The following is a 21,286-nucleotide window of genomic DNA, read 5'->3' as shown; positions in this document are numbered from 1 at the left end:
TGGCAGTGGGGTGTCAACAGAATCCTATGCTTTTACTTCAAAGATCATACTTGTGCAATCCTAAGGTAGTTTTAGTAATTTAATTTTCGCATGTTTTCAAGTAGGGTTATACATTTTTCTTCATTTTTCTGTTTTATCTTTTGTAAACTGTTTTGAGGTGTATTAATTTTGTGAAAATAAAGTAAACATCATCTTAATGTTACATCAACCAAAGATGTGATGTAGATTGGTGTTAGAATATAAGCTAGGTGCAAAATGGCTCCTTAAACTGGGTTACAGTTGCCAAAACAGAATGCCTAGTTGCCATTTTGGGGCCAGATGGCTTGAAAGTTGTATTTTTCAATATGATTTTTTCCTTCCTAAAATTCCTTCTGACTGTGCAGATAAAATATAACTGAGGATGGATGGTGGCACCATTGCAGAGATATAGGGAAATTGTCCATTAGTGCTCTTCTGTGAACTTCTAGTGCAATTGTGCATCTAAGCACACAAAATATCCTTTATGACTATATTCTGCTGGTACAAGAGCTGGCATCACAGCACCATCAGATCAGCCTACTACTTGGCTGTGATTTGAAGTATGCTTTAAACAACCAAAATTCAGAGGACAAGAGCTGATATTTCAGATCACACCTGTTTTCTTCAGTAAGTTTTGAGGAAAGAAATAAAGCAGTAAGTTGTTCTCTTTAGACCCTCAGTTAATGCAGCCCGAAGCACAACACTGAGAGTAAGTAGAGGAAAGTCTTTCGATGTTTAATGTTTTATTATGCTTTTATATATGTTGGAAGCTGCCCAGAATGGCTGGGGCAACCCAGTCAGATGGGCAGGGTACAAATAATAAAATTAGTAGTAGTGGTAGTAGTAGAGGGGGTGAGGGATCAACATGATAAATGTTACATTTTAAAGAGACTAGGACGTGGGTGGTGCTGTGGTCTAAACCAGAGAGTATAGGGCTTGCTGATCAGAAGGTCGGCAGTTCGAATCCCCGCAACAGTGTGAGCTCCCGTTGCTCGGTCCCAGCTCCTGCCAGCCTAGCAGTTCGAAAGCACGACAAAGTGCAAGTAGATAAATAGGTACCGCTCCAGCGGAAAGGTAAACGGCATTTTCGTGTGCTGCTCTGGTTTCGCCAGAAGCGGCTTAGTCATGCTGGCCACATGACCTGGAAAAACTGTTTGCGGACAAATGTCGGCTTCCTCGGCCACTAAAGCGAGATGAGTGCCGCAACCCCAGAGTTGTCCACAACTGGACTTAATGGTCAGGGGTCGCTTTACCACCGCTTCAAAAGACACTGTGTGGAAATTCGACCTGTAAATTTAGTTTATAGTTTGACTTTAACCAATACTCGGAGCAATATATGTTCAGAGTGTCTGTCATTAATTTTATATCAAAATGAATGTTAATAAAAGTAGTACTGTTCCTTGCTTTATAAAGCAAATTACAAGGATCACCTCTACCTGCATAGACTGAAACACTGCTAAATTACATTTCTAATGCACACATGCACACTCCTTTTTATTAAAAACAACCACCTCCTAAGAGGATTAGAGCTTTTTTTAAAGTATAAGAATGTGCTCTGAAAAGTGTGAGACTAATAAAACATTCAGCCAAGTAAAATGCTTCCCAAAGAAAAGTAAAACATAAGATTACATTTTGCTAATTAAAAATGCAGATGATGCCATTGCCACATGCTTTTGGCAGTCCTTTTGTTAGCCACTGGAAGTCCCAACACAATACATGAGAAATAAAAGTGACACCTGTTTCAAGCAACCATCTGTCCCTCACCAGCTGAAGAAACCAGAGTCTTTCCACCTAATCTTAGATCTTCAAAATACCGAGCTACACTGCACCTGGGAACCCTTGCACAAATACTGCTCACATCCACCAGTGCTTAAATCCCATAAATAATGCCATCTACTGATTAAGGTACATGTTGGGGAAACATTACTTTGAACGTAAACATGCAGTTTTCTCCCTTTATTCTTAGATAAGATGAATAGCATCATTCATAATTAAAAAATGCACTTTGGGGTACTTAAAGTAAGCCTTTATTCCTCTGACAAAGAACCCAGCTTAAAAAATCTACCAACAACAGCATGCTATCTTCTTAATAGTCAGTTTGAAAGTTTGTTTTAGTTCCATAAATATTTCTGATTAATTTATAACTTGTCAAATTAAATGCAAGACAATTTCCCTCAAAATTAGCATTGAAAATAAGTATCTTAAATACTTTAAAAGCTTATTCTTTTTGTTTGTTTCATATCAGTCTGCTGCTGTTAAAACTCATTTCTGATCGTAACTCCACAGTTAAAATATGGCAATGGCAAATTGAAAGTGGAAAAAGAACTATTTTAATATTGATCTCGAAAGCTACCAATTATCCATATCAGAGAAGAGCCCTTATTTTAACATTTCCTCCATTTTGAAAAGTCTGCTTTCTATCACATGTACTGTAGGTCTTAGATAATATTTCTTTCCCTATCCTCAAACATGTAGGGAACTTTTCTGCCACATTCCCTTGGAGATATTCTGGGGGCAACACACCAGTGGTTGGTCAGAGCCAGAGTTGTGGGATTTATTTGAAGGAATCATTCCATTAGTTCATAATTAAAACTATTTTTTGAAACAGTATTAAAAAGATGTTCTGCTAGTTGTTCACCAGAATTAAATGATGGCTTCATTTCTTCCCCCTTTAATAGAAGGCTGTGGAATTCAGAACACAACAGGGATGCAAGGATGAGAAAGGAACCGGAGTCTGATAGCTCTGGGGACCATTTAAAATGAAGCTGAGGACCACATGTAGCCCCCAAGGTCAGAGGTCTCCCACGCCTACTCTAGGCAATCAGGTCTTGGGCTTTCGGGTTCATTCCTCCACCTTGCCCTCTCCGCACACACAGGACGCAAACACTTGAAACGGGAGATACCACAATTATTAGAACACAAGATGTGATAAAATCATAGAACTGTAGAGCTGAAAGGGACCACAAGGGTCATCTACTTCACCCTCCCCCCCTGCAATGCAGTAATCTTTTGCGCAACTTGGGGCTTGAACCCACGACACTTGAGATTAAGAGTATCTTACTCTACCAGCTGAGCTATCCCAGCTGAGACAAGGGAGGGGGAAAAGATCCCAGTTTGGTATCCTGCCTTTCTGAAAGCCTTTAAACTAGTTTCCCAGTTCAGACCTCACAGGAAACTGTGGTTTAAACAAACCAGGAAAGGTTTGGTGAAGTTGGATACACAAGGGAAGAGATCATTATAGCTCAGCCAAGCCAATGAGGGTCATGTTTTAAATTTTCAGAGATTATAACCATATGTGAATGTGTTTGTATTATATTAGCAAACTATTTTGGACTAGGATTTTTATTTTTTTATTTTTTTATTTCATCCACCTTTCCTTCAAGAAGCTAAGGGGACATATTTGATTCTCTTCCCCTCCCCATTTAATCCTCATAACCCTGTGAAGTAGATTAGGCTAAGAGACAATGAATGACCTAATGTCACCCAGTGAGCTTCATAGCTGAGTGAGGATCTGAACCCTAATTTCCCATGTTATTTCTATACCACACAAGCTTTCCCTCACGCGCAATCTAGAATATTTCATTGTATTTTGGCAGGGAGGGAGGCTAACATTCACTCTGTTCCACCACAAAGCAGTGATCTAAATAGTTCTAGCCTCCCGTGTTTTAACTCAGACACATGTATATATAATTTCCCTCTTCAGAATTACTTCTCCCAGTTCACACAATTCAATTTTCACTTCCTAATGATGAACCAGAAGAACTCACTTGTGACTGTAATCAAATACTGCAACTCTACAGCAATTGAGAACTTTTAAAGATCAAGTCTATGGTAGCAGACTACAGGAATTGTAAGATTTCCAGGAAAAGCAGCACAAACAGCCTATATAACTTCCAAGACATTCAAATTCAGTCACAGATAGTTCTAGAATAGTAGACTTTATACTTTCATGATTCCACAAAAGTTAAGAGTGGAACAGGTGAATCTTACCAGCCTTATTTTGAGTTTCTAAAGTAACATTGTGAAATGTTGACCCTCTGGTGGCAGATTGAAAAGGGAATGAAAACCACAGCAAATATCAAAATTGAGAGGTGTTATATAACAGCCTGAGAATTCATTAAAACTTTTACTAAATTTCAGCTGCTGACACTGATAGTTTGGCAAAGGTGACCTGCTCTTAGTATGTTTTTACGCATGATCCTTCCAAAGCTTAGAACTTACCAAGTAGAATAATGATTCAAGTTACCTTAAAGTTTAGGAACATTAGAGATGGGATGTGGGCCACTTGGTGGACATCAAAGTCAAGTGGGGGACCCTTCCAGAAGGGGTCACGTCCTTAGGTTATGATTCTGCAGATGTCATACCAAACATGCACAGGACTGGACTTTGTAACAAGTTGGCTCAGTTTAAAATAAATAAATTCTTAGAATTTATAAGCATAACAAGTTTGATGTTTTGATAAGAGTATATAAGTTAATCACTTTGCTGGTTTAACTTGTAGGTAAACATGTACAAAGTTGCATCTGGGAGACTAAAATAAGGTTTGCAAGGGACTGGCTGTCAAAATTAAAATTTGGAATTTATACAGCAAAACAATTTGTTGTTAAACATTGATAGAACTGTGTTCTGTATCTAGGAAAGAAGTTACAATAATCAGAATTTAGAATTTAAAAGGATATTAAGCACAGATATAGCACTGGCTCCTTTTACGTGCGCCAACTGCAGAGAAAAACAATTTAGGATGGAAGTCCAAGGCAGAACATGTATGCAGGGAAGCTAAACTGTAAGCAAGCACAATAGGTGTGTTTACTCTTTACATGTTGCAGAAGTTAAGATTAGGCATGTAAAATAATAATTTCTTTCTTTCTCTTTTTCCTTCTTTTGGTGCATGATTAAATTTTTAACTTTCTTACCTCTTCTGATTTTGAGTCCATAACTCTATTGTTTGTTTGTTTTTTAAAAGAAGAAGAAGAAGCAGGGAGCAGGAAGGGGTAGGTCTAACAATGAACTACCAAAAGTGATTATTCAGACAATGGCAGTTCAGTTCTGTGTTTAGCCATGGCACACTCACTCTCTCCGACATGTCTACTCAGAAGGCAAGTATGTATATAAACTGCAGCCCAAATTAACATGCAATGTATACCCTGTTGGAAGCTACTCAGAGTGGCTAAAGGAACCCAGCTAGATGGGTGGGGTACAAAAAATAAAGTATTATAATAATTATTATCATCATCACCATCATCATTTACTAGATGAAGACCAAGTTGGTATCTTTATTTAGCTATCAAGATCTCTTGGACTTGTTTGAGTCCATTCATTGTCAGTCCAACCTCCTACAGGCACTTAGCACAATCCCCACACGTAGAGCCGAGTACTTCACAATCAATCTGTTGCACACATACAATCCCACTCACTCCCCCTCTTTCGACATCCTCCTAGTTTCATTAGCTTTACACCTCCTCAGTATGGTGGCAGTCAGTGTTCTTTTGAGAACAGATTTTACTCAAGAAGAGTCAATCTGGCCCTAAGCATATGTAGCAGTATACCTTGCATTTACTTAATTGGTTGATTTAAAACTGAAATTCGAGTCTTAACTAAAATATCATATTGTTATGAACACAGGTTGTATTCCAGCAGCATCCTTGCACAAGCAGAATAGACCTCTGCCAGCACAACAGTACTTCCCCTTCCACCCTCCCATATCTGCTCCAGATTTGTACAATGTTGGATTATAATGACCATGACTGTTTCATCAAACAAGGAAAGTTAAAATCCCTTCAATTTTCTAGATTTATTTATTTATTTATACTATTTAATCCAGTAGAAATGGTAGAAGGCACGTTACAGGAGCAAAAAAATGATAAACAGGGCAGCACTTCAGATGATAAACATTAAACTGTTGCATCATGAACAGTTTCAAAAGATTTTTTGAACCTTATAAAGTCCACCACATAGACTATTTATGCCAAATTTAATGTGACTAAGACGAATCATCTTTATTTAAAGTGGTTACCTTAAGGTTTCATAATGGTAGGGTGCTGTTTGATGCCTCTCCCTGACCTATAACGAGTTATACAATATTATTCTATTTTATTCTACCTTTTTGAGTAGCACCTTGTATTTAACGAAACGCTAACATTTCCGGTAATTCAATCACACTGTTAATCCTTTTTGAAAATGTATAACTTGGCATTTACATGACGACTTTTTTCCGAGGCTCAAGGTGACTTTTAGCCATCTTTAGCCGAGAGCCACATACCTTGTCAATCATTTCACTAGCTTCGCAAGTCATAGCCCACAAATACACTTACATTTACTATACGCAAACATACTCATGCAAAATATCTGATGCACACTGAGAGCTGTAGGAGGTGGTTAAGAGGAAGATTTTGTAAACTGCCTTGGGAATGTTGGTTGACCACTGATGGAGAAAATTTATCTCTTATTACTAATTACTGTATAACTGATTTGTTACCCAATACAAAATGTCTCTAGGCAACTAACATATACAATTTAAAAACCCTATCACATTTAACAAAAAGAGAATTATCTAAAACACACAGAAACCAACAACAAGCATAATGATCATATTCCCTCCAAAGCCTGTGAAAAAATATAAATTTTGGGGGGAAACCTCTAATTTACAAAAGCACCCCAACATGCAGAAAATTCCTACTCATCTTAGGTGACAAAGCAAGTAACTTTTTCTACCATAGATCTGATGCATGTTCAACCCAATGTAAGCTCAGCAAACTTTAAAATGTATGCATGCACAACTTGCATTGGCTTTTCACATTAATACATGTCAGTTATTCACTAGACTGTATTGACTTCACAAAATAGCAGTGTTCTAGAATTAAGTGGTCATGTGAATCCAAAGACATAGCAGATAGGATAATAATGTAAACTTTCTCTCATAATCATTGTCAAGTAAAAGATAATTTAAAAACAGCAAATTCTAGGAGAATATTCTTACTTTAGTGCTTGAGTATGCAGTTCTGCAAGCCAGTTATACATTAGTTGGGTGGTGCTGGAACAATTAAGTATTAGTCTATCCTATGCTCCAATTTACAACAAATCTTTAGGATCAGGCTTTTAAGACTCCTACCTTGCTTTTTATTTATATCACATGGAAAAATCCATTTAAAATATTGTGAACATGAAGAGAGCACCAGTGCCTAAAATCCAAAGTTTTAATGAGGTTATAACACCAGATGAATTTAAATCCATCCTTAATCACACTTTTTCAGCTATGTACTCTAGGCTGCACGTATTTTTAAAAATACCAACTGTTCTTGTCAGGACCGGCTAGCATAACATCTGCTATTCTGCTGGATAAGTCATTAGGAATATACAAAAGTATAATGAATATACGGGAACAATTTTTTAAAAGTAAGTAGAAAACAATGTGTTAAATAGTACTTGCAAAAGAAATGGGGGTGGGGGTGGGCAATAACAGAATCAGCATAATCAAGCATTAAATGTCCATATAGTTTCTCAACAAGAAGGCCTAAAATGCCTACTAACATTCTTTTTCCTGCCCAAACGAGCAGCTCCCAGAAATCAAACTCACTTATGAGAGATCAGTACCCAATCTGTGGTCCAATGTACCTGTATGCATCATGGCAGTGGTACAGAGCTTCACACAGAGAGGGATTTTCCATTCTCGTCCATAAAGACAAAATACTACACCCCTGATGTATGCAACTGCACACAGAGCATTTCTCACCCCTAGAACAGAGTTTTAAATAGTGCCACTCCCCAATTATGCTAAAGGGTTTCTTTACAGACACCATGATCATATCAGAAATGTACCTGCAACTTGCTGCATGATCTCACAAATAGCACATTCACAATATAAACATTAACAAAGAAATAACAAGACTACAGCAAGATAAATTTAAGTTAGGTGTCTGGAGAAAAACATCAAAAACTATTCAACGATGGAGCAAGATACTTGGACAGCTTAAACAATCCTCTTGGAGATTTCTAAGTTGGACATTTTTATTTTTGAAATGCTCAAAGTATAGTTTATCCTATTTCTTTTCAGAATGATAATCTAATGAATATTATTATTTCATCAAAATTATTTATTTAAATCATAAAAGTGATTTTAAGCGGCTTACACAAGGGCTGCCACATTCCTGCAATGAATGTATGACTTGTCTCTTAAATTATTCAGAAGTGACTGTCCCATAAAAACCAGACCCCACTTATAATGTCCTATTGCAGATGTCCCATGGTGCATTCCCATCCCACAGTTGTTTTATGACTCTTTCTTCCACACCACAGGACAGGTCTACATGCCGCAGGAACTTATCTCCATTAGGCTTCCAGGAAAAGGAGCAAGTGAAAACGGTATAGGAAGCCAGGAGAAATGTCTTCCACTTCACTGGCCCAACAGATACTACTAACTGGACTCCACCACTCAGCATTCCTAGCTACTGCCACAGACTGGGCCTGAAGGCAGCTGGAGTCCAATAATGGCAGAGCTACAAGTCCACCACCCCTACAGCAGCTTCCTTCTTGTAGATGGTGACAACCAAGACCCAAATCATAATTACAATGTGTATTGGAGTAGCTATTTTGTATCCTGTGGAAGGGGACTGTATCACTTCCAGCAGGCTCCAGCACAGGTGAAGAGCTAAGAAGAGGCTAACAAGATATGGGAAGATCAATGACCTTGGCCTACACAAAGGAGAAGCAACTTTTTGCTGCTGCTGCTGCACACATGCACGCACGTACACACACACAGACCCCTTCCACCCAAGTGAAGGCCTAACCAGTAGTTGCAGAACTGAGGTTTGAGGGAAACGTTGAGTATTCCTTACATGGGAAGAGCAATCACTCTCTGAGTAAGCAAGATTCAACTGTTCCCCCCCAAGGTTTGAAGTTACAGCTGGTGACCCATATGGATGCAGTGGTCCCTCTTTAGTGTGAGGCACTTCCGTAAACTACCCACTTTCTGTCAGCCTTCTCCATTCAAGCTGAACCAAGGGGGAAGTGATGCTGCTCCCCTCCACAAAATTCCACAGCAAGCCAAGGATTACTTGAATACAGTGTTAACTGTATGCGCAAATCAGGTGCTACGTGATGCTAAAGAAAGGGCAAGAACTGTTTGCATGTCAGATGTACATACATGATAAAGGGTACAAAAGAGAGTGAATGTACTTGTGTGCATGTATGTATAATATATATGTAAGAGGGGGTAGGGGATATGCCTACATGTGAGACAATACAAATGCACCCTTATGTGCAGTTCCTAGTAACTGAACATTGGCTAGGCAGCCCTAGAAGAGTTTCCCCAGTTTAATAATAATATTAATAATTTATTATTTATACCCCGCTCATCTGGCTGGGTTTCCTCAGCCACTCTGGGAGGCTTCCAACAAAATATTAAAATACAGTGGTCTGTTAAACATTAAAAGCTTCCCTAAACAGGGCTGCTTTCAGATGTCTTCTAAAAGTCTGGTAGCTGTTCTTCTCTTTGACATCTGATGGGAGGGTGTTCCACAGGGCGGGTGCCACTACCGAGAAGGCCCTCTGCCTGGTTCCCTGTAACTTGGCTTCCCGCAGTGAGGGAACCACCAGAAGGCCTTCAGCGCTGGACCTCAGTGTCCAGGCTGAACAATGGGGGTGCTGACACTCCTTCATTTTCAGTTCTACTTAATAATATGTAGACATCCATATCACAACCATGTAGTATACAAACACGGCAGTAAATAAAAACATGGATCTTCGCTATAATAGTGGGTAAACATTACACTTCTCTTGGAAAGGGGGGTATTTATACCCTCAAATAGGTGCAAGCATCAGATAAGGAAGGAAAGGTAGGCCATTGGTGGGAGTACTAAATTTGGTTGGAAGCTGCAGCTCTCTTTAGTTAGGAAATTGGGAAATTGGAATAAGAACAAAAACATGGATTTAATATATGTTCAGATGCTTGTCTTTTGAACTATCATCTCATGAAATGCCCTTAGCTCTTGGGATAGAACAAAAACTGTACACAGTATCTCAAGAAGCACAGGAAGAACAAAAACTAATTTGTTTTATAAATACGCAAGATAAATAAATTAAAATTGATACACACTCAGGGGTATGCCGGTCATGGGGGGGGGGGGTGTCAAGGAAGAAGGTTCCCTTTCTAAAAAAATCATAGGAGGAAAGGGCATTTCTGATTCACAATGCCATAGATTTGAGTCTTGAGCAGGCAAACAAATCTACTCTGCCTCCTAGGGATCAACTTGGTAAGTATCAGAGCACCAATTCTGGTATCTTATACCTAGCAGTGGTACCACAGGAATTATCTATGGCTAAGAGTAATTTAGCAACATTTGTGAACCTAAGTATCAGTAACAAGAATAGCTACTGAACCTGTCATTAGAAGACACAAATATTCCATTCCTCCCCCTCCCCCCAAAAAACAACCCAAATCTGATTAGTTGGGGAATTGTAGTGGGTTGGGAAAGGGTTCCCTCCTTGAACTATCAGATCATAAGGTATCTTACTAAACTTTCAAGACTAGACAAATATCCTACCCTATTGCTTTCTGCCTTTGCTAGACTAATCTCGCTGATCAAGGACTGACTGCACTGTTGTATTAAATGTGCTAGAGAGAAGACAATCATCAGATCCGTTTCCTAGCTATAAACATCTAAAATAAGACAACAGGTGGATGCAACCAATAGGAGGAATGAAGAAAATCACTGTCACCCTAAAAGACTATAAACAGGTAAACTATATTCTGAAGTGGCTGTATCTTCTTAACAAACAAAATAATTGTATTCAATATTCACATATTAATGTGTAATAGGAGAATGATGTATTGCTTCTCCTGTTCAATTTCATTGAATTATTATGTACCTTTAGTATAGAAGGTGTAAGATATGTTTATGGAATAAAACTATGTGGCACACAAATCTCAATTCAGAAAATAGTCCCAGCTTTACCAAAGCATCAATTATCTAACCTAATCTGCTCTGCACTTGACAATTCAAGGAATAATAGACACTGCCACATTCTTCAGGGGTTGCTCTGTCAAATAAATCAATATCTTTCTGTTGGCACTGCTACAAACAACAACCAGTTCCATGCAGGTTTCACAAATGTGAGAAATAACAATTATTAACAATTAAATTAGGCTTCTTTATAAATAATCAACAAAATTTACAGGACTCCGGTTAGGAAACATTAGCACTTCTCCAAAAATCATAATAATTAAAAGCAGTGAAGTAACAAGACTTTTCATGTCATTAGTATCCATGCAGATCAATCCTATGCATGTTTACACAGAAGTAAGTCCTATTTAACTGAGTTAAATTGAGCATACACGCAGGTACAGACGCTTATAGTCTAAATAATATATTGACTCCAATGACTAGCATTACTCATTGAAAGGTGATGTGGGGCTATATTAAAAGGGAGTGGGGTCAGGTGCAAAGTAACTGAACATCAACAAGCAGTCCCACTGAGGAAGAGGCATCACAAATGTTACCTTTTGTCCAGAAAGAAAAAGTGATTACCATATGCTCTAAGTACTAATCTGCAGATCTTAACTAACAACAAGAAAATGATTAAATGCACAGATATTTCAAGTTCAGAAGATTCATAATTCTTTATGGTTGATCAGTTTCACAATTTGGGGGGGATTAAAAAGTCGCAAGTAAAAACAGTAAGATACCACTAAAAACTACATCAATTAATAAATAAAATTTCTAGGTACATGTCCCCCCCCCCATTTAATTCATGCCCATGTTTAATAAGTCTCATAAATAAAATGAAATTTAATTTCTTTACGTGAGTGCCCTCTAATCCCAAAGCACCAGTTAATAAAACATAAAATGCAGATTCTCTACCAGCCACAGGCACACTCCAGGTGGGCAAGCTACAGTATAGCCAAGTTACGCACAGGCAGTCAATTTGGATTAAAACTCGAGCATGCAAAAACTGAATTTCTGCAAGATTTCTCCCACTAAACCTGTGTTTATGTAGCGAGGTGTTTAAAGCAGGAGAGTGATTTGCAGCACAAGGAGGGTTGTTTGCATGCCAATGACCAAGGCACAAGAGCAACCTGCTCCCCCCAAAGCCCAGAAGAGGTTAAAGAGGCAGCGAGGGGAGGAGGAGGAGGATCAGGAGAGAAAAGTTCACCCAGAGCCTCGCAACCCCGACGGGAGCCCGAGGCCCGCACGCGAGTTCCGAGAGAGAGGGGGATCTGGGCTGCTGAATCCGAAGCGAGAGCGCAGCGAGACCCGGAGGGAGATGCGGACCGCCCGCCGCTGCACCTGACTCCCCCCGCGACACCACCATCGCAGCAGCTCCCGAGGATCTCGGCAGGGCAAACAGCAGGCAAGTACCAAAAGGGGTTATTTCTGCATTGCCGCCAATGATTATTATTATTATTATTTGCAAACCCCACGCAGAGTTGTTTAGTTTGTGACCTTACTCCCCCACCCAAAAAAACCCCCCACACCAAACCGGCAGGTCGAAGCAAACAAAAAGCTCTGATCACCCTCCCGGCGCCCCCTCCCTTCCCCCCTCCAAACTCCTCGGCGGGGGGAGGGGGCGCCGCCGCGAGGAGGACGCCAAGCAGGCCGGGCGGGGGGGGGGCGCCGCGGGGATTTCTCTTCCACGCGCGCGTCGCTCTCGCGGGGCAGCCGGCCTTCGCTCCCCCCCCCCCTCCCCGGGCAGAGCCAGGCCGGGAAAGGGAGGGGGACGAGGGAGGGGGGCGCGAGCGGCATATTCACCTGGGCTGAGGGGGGCTGCCGGGGCGCCGCCGCTGCTGTGGCCGCTGGCTGTGGTGGTGGTGGCGGTGGTGGTGGGCGAGGCTGAGGCGCCGCGGGGCGAGGAGGAGGAGGAGGAGGACGGGGGTGAGGAGGAGCCGCGGCGGGAGGAGGAGGAGGCGGCGGCGGCGGCGGAGTCGGAGCGGAGCCGTTGTTGTTGGTGGGTAACAGTCGCCAGGACTACGGTGACTATGGCGCCTGGCTCTCAAGGCAACCGTTGCTATAACTCACAAAAGGGAGAGAGACACAGAGAGGGAGGAGACCAGCAGGCGCCGGCCCAGCCTCGCGCGCCGGAAGGGGCGGCGCCAGGACCTTGACGGACAGCCCGCCGCCCACTCCCGGGCCAGAGACGCGCGCGGGGGAGGGGGTTCGGCTGACGCATCACCGCGCATGCGCGAGTCAGCACCCGACGGGAGATCGTTGGCCCGCGCGGCGCTTGGCACACTCGGTCCGCCCGGCCGCCTTCTCCTCAGCGCGCGCGGACGCCCCACACTCTTCCCCCCTCCCTCTCCGAGCGCGCGAGCAGGGAGGGGCACGCGACTCCTCGCTCCCTCCCGCGTGGGGGAAACCTGGCCGTCGTCACTTCCGGCCCAGGGGGGCTCGGGAGGAGGCTGAGCGAGGCCAGGGCGGCGGCGGGGCCCGGATGTGCGGCGGCTGAGGCGGGAGGCGCCCGGCCGGCAGGAGGAGGAGAAGCGCCAAGTTCGCGCCTCGCCGCTCCGTCCGCGCGCGCTCCCTGGGGGGGGGAGGGGAGGGGACGGAGCCCCTTCCAGGTGGGGCGGAGGGGGCGCCTGGCTCTTCCCTCTGAAGGAAGAAGGCCGGCCTGGCGGGGGGAGGAGGAGAGCAGCCTTATCCCCTCTCCCCCCCCCCATGGCAAGAGGCCCCCCCTTCGGAGGAACTTAGTGAGAGGCCTCTGGGGCCCCGCCATGGGGAGGGGGCAAGAGAGGAGGGTCCCCGGCGGAGAGAGGTCTCTGGGATCTGCAGTGAAGAAGGGTTCTCTTCGGGAAGGGCCCCCCTCGGCATAGCTGTCAACTTTCAGATTTGAAAATAAGGGATCAGCAGCCTCACCTGTCCCGGGGACAGTCTACGAGATATCTAACAATCCGGGATAGCCGCGGGAAACGGCGCTGGAATAAGGGAATTTCCCGCAAAAAAGGGGAAGGTTGACAGCTATGGAAGGTTTCCAGTCTGAATTTGGGGCTTCCTGTTACCAAAAACTGCTCGGCTACCACGAAATAATGGGATAATACCACGGGACAAATGCAAGGTTGTGCGCTTAGGCAGGAAGAACCAGATGTTCCAATATCAGATGCATGGGCGTAGCCAAGAGAGGCAGCTGCCATCCAGGAAATAAAATTTGCTTAACTAAGGGAGGTTCTGCCCCCTTAGCGTATCCTGGCTGCGCCTTGTGATCATAGCTGTCAACTTTCAGATTTGAAAATAAGGGATCAGCAGCCTCACCTGTCCCGGGGATAGTCTACGAGATATCTAACAATCCACGATAGCAGCGGGAAACAGCACTGGAATAAGGGAATTTCCTGTACAAAAAGGAAAGGTTGACAGCTATGCCCCTCAGGCAGCCGGGGCAGGAGACGGGCCCCAGCTTTCATAGGCCCCGCTGCCCCTGCCAGCCTCCCTGGCCAGACCAGAATGGGTCTTTTCCCAGGCCCAGAGGAGCCCTTGCAGCCCCCCATGAGCTTCCTCCTGTGGCCCTGGCAAAGGGCCCCCTCCCGCAAAAGGCCCCAGCAAAAACCCCCCAGGGGGGTGGCATGGTCAGCAGGACAGCAGTACCTTGGTTCCCCAATGGCTTAGTTGCTGAACAAATTGGCTCCCAAATGCCGCAACCCCGGAAGTGAGTTTCCAAACGTTTTTCGGAAGCCGAACGTCCGACACGGCTTCCTCTTGAGTGCGGGAAGCTCCTGCAGCCAATTGGAAGCTGCGTCTTGGTTTTCGAATGGTTTTGGGAGTCGAACAGACTCCCAGAACAGATCAAGTTCAAGAACCAAGGCCCCACTGTGTTTCCTTTTGATTGTGGGTGGAGGTCCCCAAGTGGGGAGCTGTTCCGGATCTGAAAACTTGGACTCCGAGGGTGTGATATTGTGTGGCAAACACCTGAGAAGAAGCCCAGCCAAGACCCTTGGCCATTGGGTTACACAGTAGAGGTTTGCGTTAATGTGTAAGGAGACCCGAGCATCTTTCTGCTGAAGTGGCACATAGACACCTCTAAAACAAAACTCATTCTGCCATGCAAAAAGAGAAACCGCCATGTCTGTAGAAGTCTCCACAGTGCAGCATGTCTATAAGGAACCAGTCTGGTGTCCTAACCAAACTGCAGGAATGGAGACAGGACTTGCTTGGAATTTGGCAGAATTTTCTCGCCTCGGTTGGATACTCCTACAATATACAGTCCTCAAAAAAGAAAGCAAGCTGGAGTAGCTCTTTAATAAAGAAGTTGTAAACAGGGGCATTATTGATGCCTTGATTTTATACTGTGCTCCAATCTTCTCACCTGACTCAATTCCTGTTCCCCTCTAAAAACGCAATCTAGACATCTGCCCATTTGTTGATTTCCCACTAGATCTCCTTGGCCCTTACAGCTCGGACATCACTCCCCAATAGCAAAAACGAAGGCAGTGGGGGGGGGGAGCGTTTCCCTTTGCATTGCATAAAACTAGATAAGCAGACTCTGAGGCTCCCAAGAAGTGTCTGCCTAGAGCTGAGCTGGCCTCCTCTGCCTGGGAAAATCAGCACCAGCTGCATGGGGACAGCACTCCACGTGGCGCACAGATGTTGCCTTCAGGAAACAGCAGTGATTCTGCCCCACTCCTACCCCCCAGATTTTTCCTGAAATTATGAGGATATATGTATATTTTTGCCGTTTTCCCCACTAAGTTTCTGATTCTACCTGTCCTTTTTCAGTTGAATTGCCGTTGTCTTTTAATCTATTTTTGCATATTGTTGGTGCATACATATGCAACCTATTATCCACGTCATCACACCTAACCAAATATATCATGTGTGATCCTCTGTGACCCAATAGGAGTTGCAGAATATTAAATACACACCAGATTGTCAAGGAAATGGACATTTCACCTGTGGAAATGAATGTGTACTTAAAGCCTGGAAGGTGTGCCTGGGTCTCAAAAAAAATGTACATAGGTCTTATACAGTGTCAGACCATTTTTCCATTTAGCTCAGGGTTGTTCACTCTCCAGGTTTCCTGCCTTACCTGGGATTTGAGCCTTCATGCAGGTGCTCTACAACTTAATCCAGTTGTTCTCTTGCTGTAGCTCTTAGCTAAGAAGTTATTTCATCATTTCAGTAAACCTGAGTGCAAACCCTTAACTGCAAAAAGAAGCCTTTCATATAATTAGTATCAATGCAGCAATACAGGAAATACATGACCATAAAGGGAATTTAAGCATTAAGGGTTGTATCTAAGTTAATGGACCAAAGTTAGTCATGTCCATTAATTTAAATGGGTATAACAGGGCTTATGGGTTAGCAGGGCTAACGGGATATAACTATATTTTCCTTCCAATTTTGTGGTTCTCTTCAACTTTTGAGGCAAGTAGCTAGGGAAGGAAATATTTAAATTTTAAGAACAATTTCATGTTTGTAGTTTCAGCAAAGCAGACAGAAATTGAGATAAAAGCTTTAATTTTAAAATGTTATAATTTCTAGCAGTGCATACAATTAACTCTTGAAATTAAGAGGGCAGGCGATAATTTCATGATCGCTTGAATGTTACAGTTAAACCTTTTCTCAGATAATACACACTGCTTTTACAAAATAAAATTTATTTTGGAAATTATAGGAATTTTTGTGTGTGTGTGTGTGTATACACACATACACACACACAGTGGTACCTCGGGTTAAGTACTTAATTCGTTCTGGAGGTCCGTGCTTAACCTGAAACTGTTCTTAACCTGAAGCACCACTTTAGCTAATGGGGCCTCCTGCTGCTGCCGTGACGCTGGAGCACAATTTCTGTTCTCATCCTGAAGCAAAGTTCTTAACCCGAGGGAATATTTCTTGGTTAGCAGAGTCTGTAACCTGAAGCGTCTGTAACCCGAGATACCACTGTATTCTGTGGCGGGAAGGTAAACGGCGTTTCCGTGCACTCTGGTTTCCATCATGGTGTCCCGTTGTGCCAGAAGTGGTTTAGTCATGGTGGCCACATGACCTGGGCAGCTGTCTGTGGACATCTCAGCCTGAAGGGAGATGAACACCTCAACCCCATAGTCACCTTTCACTGGACTTAACTGTACAGGGGTCCTTTACCTTACTGAGGTTTCCTTTTTCTCCTGCCTTTAAAGTAGTATTTGAAGCCTTATCCTGTATCTGACATTATAAGACTTGGGAAATGAAAAGCATAGTTAGCAAATCCAGGGAAATTAGAAAATGTAAGTAAATTGGTTTCACTTATGGGATGCAAATAAATATAGACACAGGATCAAACCTTTAAAACTCAGACCGCATTGTTAGGGACTGGCCTGAGAAGTGAAGTGTAATATTGCCATATGTGTTCTTTACTGTAGGTGTGTTTTGTGTTATGGTAAAAAAAAAAGTTGGTGGCTTTAAAAAGCAGAAAAGTATATCCCATGAAGCACAGTTAACAAAGAAACAAGTCAGTTTTCCTGCCACTTAAAAATATGGCCACTCGGCTCAGGGAAGACGAAAGGAAAAGACAGCAATATTGTCTCTAAAAGATGGGCCATTCTGGTAACCACACAAACTGATCAAGCAGACAAATAACTGGGTAGAACTGAAAGTGAACTCTACTCAGAGGACGGGAGATTTTAGCATATTATTTTTAAAAATGTATATTTCTGTCGGGCATCGCAGAATTATTCTGGTGGATACCACCCTGTCTTAAATCTAATACATTATGGAGTGTTAGGGGAGGGGTAATACCTTGTGGGGGATACATCGTGCTCCTTCAGTGGTAGTTTGTCCACCTTTGGTCCCCACCCTGCACTCAACTCTCACCTGTGGCTCCTAGAAGCTGTCAGCATGCAACAGCGGCCACATCCCAGGAACGACTTTGACTGGCCAGCTAAACCAGGTGAGGGGAGCCGATGGATCTCAAATCCTGATTGAGTTAGGGGCTTCCATTGCAGGCAAACACAGACTTTGGCCGATGGAGCAGATGAGACCAAGAGTGGGTCCAACAGTCAAAAAGGAGGTTTCTGCACATGCCGCAGAGGGAAGTGAGGGGCAGATAAGGCTCATCAATCTGGGTAGGAAGCCCATCTAGGAGAAGGAAAATGCTGATTGGAAACATCTGCTGCCTTGGAAGATATCTTCAGGAGAAGAAAACGATACACACATGTGGAGCGGAGTCCCTAAGCCGGTTGGGTGGCACCTTGTACACTTCATTCCAGCAACTGCAGCCAAGCTGGTGCCCAAAGGTCTTGCTCTGCTTTCCTTGGGATCACATCAGTGAGGTGGTCTGGGCCATAGCTGTCAACTGTCCCTTATTTGGCGGGAAACCCCCTTATCCCAGCGCCGTGTCCTGCTGCTGTCCCTTATTGATGATGTCCCTTAAATTTCCCGGGTTTCAAAGGAAGCAGCTCCTCTCCCTCCCTGCCTACCAGCCAGGGAGGAGGGAGGCTCCAACTGTGTTGCTTGGCTGCGTTGCTCACCCAATAAGGAGTCTAAGAACGACTGGGGGGTGGAGCTTGCATGCCTTGTGCCAATCAAATCAGCCGCGTTGCCTGGGGACTCGCCTTTGCTCAGCGCTTCCCAGCGGAGAGGTGACGCTGGTTTTCCTTGCTGCATCCCCTTTGTCGGGTTGCTGCGCTGTGGGAACCACCGCTTGAGGCTTCGTTTGGCTGCTGACTGGGCTTTCTGCCTTTGGCTCAGAGGGGCTCAGAAGTTGAACATACCTGTGCCCAGAAAATCCCTTATTTTCGAGGCTGCTGGTCCCTTATTTTCAAATCCGTAAGTTGGCAGCTATGGTCTGGGCAGCCCAGAACCTCGAGACCCACCACCCAGACTGGTGCCTTGGGGAAGTCACTTCGGTGCTGGTAATGCAGTGGTTTGACTCCATTGTTTCTCAGGACAGACGGATGCCAACAACAATTTTTGTGAATTCTGCTCCCAGCTAACTGAGGAAGACCAGTGATTCAGTAGCACTAGATCTCCTCCTTGTGTGAAAAATATCTGCTTCACCAGGCTTGATCTCAGATGGGTGCCAGCATGAGACTGATCCACACCATCTGCACTGGCATCAGAGTCTGGCTTCATTATGGGCCACTGTTGGTGTCTTGAGTCCTTTCCTGCGCTGTCCCTAACTGCAGAGATAATTTGTCCTGTGACTCTGCTTCCTGATTCTGTTTGTCTTGGGAGCCACAAGTGCCCACAGCATTTAATGTCAGATGCAATAAGCGATTTAGTGAGTCATTTTAAAACATCACAGAACATGCTGTTGGTGTAGTAGCATTGTGAGGACACTCTGCTGGCACTCCTACAGGAAGATAATATGCCAGTGCAGATATTTAGGTCTGGGGTGTAAATTAATTTAAAATCCACGATTTGCATCTTAACTAGTGTATGAATCTGGCTGCATAACAACTTTAAAAACAGGAAAGCATTATTTTATTTCAGATATGCAGTGCAATTTCTCCTGTATAATTGAACACATTTTTAAAAGTAATAAATACAATTACTTTTTTAAAAATTGTGTTCAATTCTACAGAAATAAAATGCATTATATATCTGATTTAAAACTGCTGAAGGAGCTTTGAACTTTGGACTTCTGGTTTATAATAGTGGGGCGTCAAATCAGCCAAAGAGGCTTGGGCTCACTACACTGATTGGGCACTGAAATTACAAGATAACATTTATATTTCAGTTCAAGGTGTTTGATTTTCAATTCGGGGTTGCCTTATTTGTCATTGCTGATACATGACACCATAATTATAGTCTTCGTTTTAAAATGTGATATCATTCTTCACCTAGAAAAAATAACCTTTAAAGAAAGAACTCTCATTTCAGCTGAAGATTGATGTAAGACAAGCAGTGCTAATGTGAATAATAAAGATTTGATGTAAAATAGTAGTTCCTGCCAAAAGATTTTAAGTGAGGTTAATTATTAAACATGCCTGTCAGGGTTTGGGGGAAAAAAGAGAGAGAAAACACCAGCCCTGCACGTAACTCTTCGTGACACCAAACCTAGTATTCAGTGAGAAAAATAAAGATGGGTACAGAAAACAGTCCCCAGAATGTATTTTCCTAGAAATTAGTACAGGCAAAGCAGAGTGGCCAGGAATAATAAAAATGCCATTTGTTGTGATTTAGTTCTGCCAGGGTGAGAAAAACTTGCATGTGAAACAACATCACCAGGAGGGAAAGCCTTAGTACAAAAATAATGAAAAAGAAAAGGAGAAAGTGGTTCTCCAAAGTGCCAGCTATTAATGTTTATTGTAGCTCAACACGTTTTGGAACTGAATGTTGCTGTGTATCTGGCACCATATGGAAGACTTCCTTTGCCAGAAAGGCAGCAGCATTTGTGTCAGCTCCTTTGGAAAGTCTTGGGTCGCTCCTCAAGAAGAAACTTCAGTTCTGAAACATGTAGAGCTACAATAAACATTAATAGCTGGCACTTTGGAGAACTCGCTTCTTTTGACCTTCCTTTTGGTTCCTGTGCCTCCGTCTTTCTTCTTAAAATCCTTAAGCCGCTCACCCAGCTCTTGTTGGGGTCTCCTGTTCTCCACATTTCTCTTCTATTGTTCTTAACAAATTCTGACTTTGGGTCTTGATGGACCTCTTTTCTTCCTACGCTCATCACAATCAGTTCCAGGGCAGGTTGCATTGTCAATTTTCTGACTCTTTTTTTCCTTTTCTCTCTAGCAAAAGGACTGTCTTTTCAATTCCTGATGTAGCAGAGCTGCAGAATCTGCCAATATGCTGTTGGGAAAGGACAGGGTCGGTCTGTCTGCAGCAGAAAGAAGTACTAAATAATCTGTTTCCAGACAGATGGGAAGTTTGGTGCTGGAATAGTTTTCAGAGCTGCTGTTGTACTTTCCCCTGGCATCCTGTAAGAGTAGCTACTGGCAGAACCAACATCTACCATTTCAGTTCTGAAGCAATTCTGGCCATTAAACTGGTTGCAGAAAGTTCGTTGCTTCAGGTTTTCTTCTTTCTTCTTCATTCATTTCTGCGTCTCCTTGGGAAATAATGGATTGCCCCAGATTTATTTTATTTTGCCTGATATGAAGCAAACATACTGTTCTCCTGTATGTTTTAATATAATGATACAAAAAAAATCAACATTATCCTGTTGAATATTCTCTGACATATAGTGTCATATTCCGTGATAAAATAAATGCAAAAAAGAGAGTTTAATCAAAAGATTTTTAAATAATATCTGATGTTGGCCCATTTGATTAAATCCATCTACTTCATTTCTTAGGAAAACTACAAAGATATTGGTTTACTTAGCGAAACAGTTAATTTCAATGCATTATTATCTTTTCACTGTGTCA

General features: G+C 42.9%; 1 protein-coding gene and 1 long non-coding RNA gene across 7 annotated transcripts in view; one reads left to right on the top strand and one right to left on the bottom strand.

Moving 5' to 3' along the window:
- The window catches only part of RFX3 (regulatory factor X3), a 113,505-nt gene extending 100,442 nt beyond the window's left edge, over positions 1 to 13,063 (bottom strand). For 2 of the 6 annotated variants that reach the window (XM_081176369.1, XM_081176372.1), the window contains exon 1: positions 12,762 to 13,063. The gene's annotated coding sequence lies outside the window, so the exon portion shown is untranslated. The remainder of the gene's footprint in view (positions 1 to 12,761) is intronic. The other 4 variants (XM_081176371.1, XM_081176367.1, XM_081176370.1 and 1 more) reach the window with 4 other exon arrangements.
- Positions 11,805 to 20,919, top strand: LOC308577077. The gene is made up of 2 exons (XR_014003415.1): positions 11,805 to 12,363; positions 20,652 to 20,919. It is a non-coding gene; the product is annotated as an uncharacterized lncRNA (long non-coding RNA).
- Positions 20,920 to 21,286: the final 367 nt, after the last annotated feature.

This window comes from Podarcis bocagei (assembly GCF_964188305.1).
Source record: "Podarcis bocagei genome assembly, chromosome: 17".
NCBI classification, from domain to species: domain Eukaryota; kingdom Metazoa; phylum Chordata; class Lepidosauria; order Squamata; family Lacertidae; genus Podarcis; species Podarcis bocagei.
This window is presented reverse-complemented; position numbering and strand designations above follow the sequence as displayed.